This window comes from Hordeum vulgare, chromosome 3H, assembly GCF_904849725.1.
Source record: "Hordeum vulgare subsp. vulgare chromosome 3H, MorexV3_pseudomolecules_assembly, whole genome shotgun sequence".
Taxonomy (NCBI): Eukaryota; Viridiplantae; Streptophyta; class Magnoliopsida; order Poales; family Poaceae; genus Hordeum; species Hordeum vulgare.
This window is the reverse complement of record NC_058520.1, coordinates 426,888,831-426,894,329: the sequence shown is the minus strand read 5'-3', so window position 1 is coordinate 426,894,329 and position 5,499 is coordinate 426,888,831. Positions and strand designations below refer to the sequence as shown.

The following is a 5,499-nucleotide window of genomic DNA, read 5'->3' as shown; positions in this document are numbered from 1 at the left end:
ATAAGGTTGATGATGACGATGGCGATGATCTCCTTGATCCGGAGCACAAAACGGACTCCAGATGTACCCTCCAGATGAAGAACAGGATGTGGCGGCGCCTTTGGATCGAAAACGCGATGAAATCTTCTCTCTTGATTTTTTCCAGGACGAAAGGGAATAAATAGAGCTGAGTTTGGGGGCGGCAGAGCCACGTGGGCCCCACAAGCCCTGACGTTGCGGCCTGGGGGGGTGGCCGCGGCCACTGGGCTTGTGGCCCACTGGCTCACCCCCTCCGGTGGATCTTTGCGCAGGTATTTTTCATTTTTTCCAGAAATATTCTCCGTAAATTTTCAGGACAATCCGAGAACTTTCATTTCTGCATAAAAACAACACCAAGGCAATTCTGCAGAAAACAGCGTCAATCTGGGTTAGTTCCATTCAAATCATGCAAATTAGAGGCTAAAACAAGGGCAAAAGAGTTTGGAAAAGTAGATACGATGGAGACGTATCATGGAGCACCCTCCTCCCTCTCCTCCTATATAAACCCAAGGGGTTTTGGGGCTGCACACACAATTCATCTCTCTCGGTGCAGCCCTACCTCTCCTCCTCCTCGTCCTCCGTAGCGCTTGGCGAAGTCCTGCTGGAGTACCACGCAGCTCCACCGTCACCACGCCGTCGTGCTGCCGGAGCTCTGTCTCAACCTCTCCTCTCTCCTTGCTGGGTCAAGGCGTAGGAGATGTCACCGGGCTGCACGTGTGTTGAACGCGGAGGTGCCGTTGTTCGGCGCTTAGATCGGAATCTTGCGTGATCTGAATCGCTGCAAGTATGACTCCATCAACCGCGTTCTAGTAACTCTTCCGCTTAGCGATCTTCAAAGGTATGAAGATGCTCTACCCCTTTGCTTGTTGTTGGTTTCTCCTAGATAGATCCTTGTGAAGCGTAGGATTTGTTTTGAAATTACTACGTCCCCAACAAAGAAATCGTCATACGCTACCCCCTCCCCGCCGAATACGGTTGAACACATGTCTCGCCATTCGGAAGATGCGCCAAAAAAACTTGGGATTGTAGAGTGGGGATCTGCGTTGAAAGTAATCAATAAAGAGGAGGCAATGGTCTCTCTCGATGACCCACAAGTATAGGGTAGCAATCATAGTACTTTTGATAAGTAAGAGCGTTGAACCCAACAGGGAGAAGACGGAATCGATAAGCGATTTTCAACAAGGCATTCCTTGCAAGTGTTGTAAGATAGTTTTGATGGATAGTTTGATAGGAAGTAATAACTAATAAAAGTAAGAAGGTGCAGCATGTGGCCCAATCCTTAATGTTGCTCAGGACAAGCCTGTGGAACTTCTTATAGTGATTAAAACGCTCTTGAGGACACAAGAGCATATTACCTACTTACTTTCACCACCCATTAATGTGATAGTTGTTATGTGTGTGGGCCGGAGATAAGGTGTTGTTATTACTTGAATAAACACCCACTTATGATTTTACTCCCGATTCAAGCATCCCCAGATACAAGAGAAGTAACTAAGATAAATCTAACCAGAGCATGAATCATATGGATCCAAAATAGTCCTTATGGAACAATTCATAAATTGGGGTTTAGGCTTCACCACTCCCGCAACCCATCATCTACAAACTAATTCCACAATATCCTCCCCTAGGACCAAAGATGGTGAAACGTCATGTAGTCAACGTTCATACGACACCGCTAGAGGAAGAACAACAAAACATGTCATCAAACATTAAATGGTGAATGACTTCACATGATTTCTAGTAACAAGACTTCTTCCATGTTGTCAAGAACAAATAGAACTACTCATAAATCATAATTATGGTCATGATCAAAGGTTATAAATATGTGTTTAACAATCTCAATATATAGATCTTCTACCAAATAAACCTACTAGCATCAACTACGAGATGTAATCAAAAGTACTAGCACCCTCGAGTACCAAGTTGAGGTTGGATACAAAGATTGAGAAAAAGAGCAGAACTAGGGTTCAAGGTCGGGGCCATAGTGGTTCCAAAAGTGCAGCCCGCATAGGGCCCAAAAGTCCGAGGGGCCCTAATTTTTTTTACATAGGTCTAATACGAAAAAACTAACCGCTATTGGGCCTGCTCCCTACTGGCCCTCTAGTTGAATTGGAGGAGGCAACTAGTGACGGCCAACAATCGAGCAACCATGCAGCCAGGTAATACAGAATTAGCGTAACGATCTCATCTACTCCTTCCGTTCCTAAATATAAGTCTTTTTAGAGGCTCCACTAGGAAACTACATACGGATGCATATAGACATACTTTAGTGTGTAGGTTCACTCACTTTGCTCCGTATGTAGTCCCCTAGTGAAATTTCTAAAAAAAACTTATATTTAGGAATGGAGGGAGTACACACGTACTTGCCCCCTCCCCCTATTTTCTCACCGTGAAACTTGGGAAAAGGGAAAAAAGGCTCATGTGGAGCCCACTAGTGGTCAGACTAGCGCTAACCTCCTCACTTGTGCGTTGTGTCCTCCCGTAATTAGCTCGTACGTGGGATTAGTGATTAGTCGTTGCCATTATGTGCCCTACCTACCAATCGCCTCTCCTCTCCCTATGCTGATCTCTACTATTAAAGCAGGATGTGCCGTCGTGATGGTTCAACCTCGCTTATGGTTCGACCTCGCAGCGATCCCACCTCGTCTTACCCATCCCTGAACAAAAAAAGCGTAGAAAAAAATCCCACCTTCGACGCGAGTGAAAAACCGAAACGACCTGCACGCCCTCCACTTTCCCCGTCGGTCTCCATCCCCAAATCTCTCTCCCCCACCCCCTCCCTCGCAACCACCCCCTCTCCCCCGAGACCCGACGCCGCCTCCTTGTCTGTCGGAGCGCAGCCACGCATCAGGGTCGGGGGTTCTGCAAGCAGCACCCGCCCCGCGAGCTTGCGGCCGCCCCCGTGCCGCTCGGTGCCGGCCCCGCCCCCGCACGCTATCCCCCGCCCCCGCGCCGCTCGGGTCGTCGCCGCCTCTCTCGCTGTCGACGAGTCACTGTGGCGGCGTCGGTGGAGGCCAGGCACCTCGTCCGCGTCCCACCATGCCGGAGCCCACCAAGCCCCTCTCCCCCCGCCCAAGCCGCGGCCTCTGCGGCCTCTGCCTCGGCTCCGCCCTCCTCGCCATCGTCATCTCCACCCTCGTCCACCTCCTCTCCCTGCCACCTCAGCCAGCCCCCTCCCCGCGCTTCTCCATCATCATAGACGCCGGCAGCACCGGTACCGGGCCCATGTATTCTCCTTGGGGCCCGATGGCCGGCCGGATCTGGCGCGCTCCGCCGTGATGCGCGTCTCCCCGGGGCTCTCCTCTTTCGCGGCGGACACGGCGCACGCGGCGGAGTCGCTGCGGCCTCTGATGGAATTTGCCAAGGAGAAGGTAGGTGGCGAGGGGGCCGCCGTGGCAACAGAAGTGCGGCTGATGGCAACCGTCGGCCTGCGGCTACTCGAGGAGAGCGTCCGGGAGGCGATATTGGTGTCCTGCAGGAACGCTCTCAGGGCCTCTGGGTTCCGGTTCGAGGACTCATGGGCCAAGGTGATCCTAGGTACTACTGTCGGTTTCTTCACCTTACTAAGAAAATGAATTGCAAAAACCAGTAAGCCTCCAGCAACATGTTCATTTCTTACTGGTTGATAACATCAACAAACTGAGCAAATCATGGGGCATGGAGAACATTGATTGAGTGATACAAATACTGCTGGGCAGTATGGAATTGACTACGAATTAGTTTTTCCTTTTGGGGGGTGAGGGTGATTGTTTGATGGATCTAGATGGTTATTGTGTCACTAGCTGAAATATGTCCGAGTTGGTTTTTTACTTCGGCTGGTATGTTTCTTATATAGGTTCTGATGAAGGCGTCTATGCTTGGGTTGCGGCAAACTATGCTCTGGGCACACTTGGAATGTAGTTCTTCTTCACTGATGATGATGCAAGAAGGAAAGGGTAAGAAATGCATGTGGACTTTGATCCCTTTTTGTTTATCGGTATTTATGGTTACTTAGTCTACATATCCTTTTCTTCATGATTCCTGTGCTTAAAGTACCGTCAGATGAAGTTAGGATCTTTGGCACTGTCATGATGAACTCAAAATTATAATGCATAATGAGTGGGATATCCCTGTAATTTTTTAATGTCATACCCTTCTCTTTATTGTTCCTATGCTTAGAGTACCGTCGGCTGAAGTTAGAAATTTTGGCACTGTCAAGATGAACTCAAAACTGTAATGCATAATGAGGGATGTCCCTGTAAAGATGTAACTGTTTGATGTCAAGTAAGATGGAGGTTCTTGGCTGCATTGATCTAATATCTTTTTCAAATCTTGACACTTTGAATACTTTGTTGAGCTTGCTCTTTATTGTGACTTACGAAACTCAACCGATCATGATTTTCTTAGATTTAGTATCATTTTTATCGGACGTTAGGATTTGCACTGCCAGTATTTGTATTATATATTCGTATCCACCTGCATACCCTTAACTTTTGTCTTGAATGCAGAGAAGTGTGAGCATCAGCAATGTCACCTAGGATCTAATTTCGTCCCTGAGCTGCTTGGGCATTTCCTAGCAACTGAAAATTTATATTTTACGTCTAAGGTCCACTACATGTTCTCAATTTTTTTCTTCCCTTGGCACATACTATCCTTTTCTTTGGGTACTTCTGACTATACATCCTCTTCCATTTTTTTGGACTAGACCGGTCTTCATCACTGTCTGATTTTGTGGTTGCTGGAGAGCAACTTTGCAACAAGGACTTGTCCACGCTGAAACAAAAGTATCTCAATCATTCGGATGAAGACTTCTCACGGTATTGCTTCTCTTTAGCATACATCTTAGCTCTGCTGCACGACAGCCTTGGTGTACCATTGGATGACAAGAGGCAAGCATATCATACCAGGACACCATCATTCTTCTTGAGTTAAAATTTACCCTTGACTAATTTTATGCCCTTGCTACTTAAAATTTCCTCTGAGCAGGATCGAGTATTCAAATTAGGTCGGCGACACACATATTGAATGGGCCCTCTGGGAGCTTCCATTGCAAATACAAAACATAGGATTCTAGGGGCATCAGGGGCTGCCGCAACACCGGCACATAAGCATAGACCACTCCTCGCTGTGCTGGGAGCGTTTCTTGCCTGTGGAGTATTTTTGGTGTTGAGATGGAGGAAGCCCAAGACAAGGATTATATATGATTTAGAGAAAGGCCGATACATTATAACACGCATCAGCTGAGGCTGTGTGTTGTGCAGGTGGTGGGCATATATTGTACAATTTTGTATTAAATCAGCGAAGCTTATTTTGGGACGGAGAAAGTGTATTAATCTTAGCTCAAGTTCTGATCTTGTTATTTTGCGTGCATGAGTACAAAATTTATGGTTTCCGTGTCATCATATCCTAGGTTTTCAAGGAAACTGGCCCTTTGACGTCACAGTTATGTTTTCCTTACTTATAGATGATGCATGTAGTTGTTGTTAAGCTTCGGTTATACTT

The 5,499-nt window shown here is 47.3% G+C and overlaps 1 pseudogene; it reads left to right on the top strand.

Annotated features, from left to right (window-relative positions):
- The first annotated feature begins 3,057 nt into the window (after nucleotides 1-3,057).
- On the top strand, nucleotides 3,058-5,241 carry LOC123441823 (annotated as a pseudogene).
- The last annotated feature ends 258 nt before the right edge of the window (nucleotides 5,242-5,499 follow it).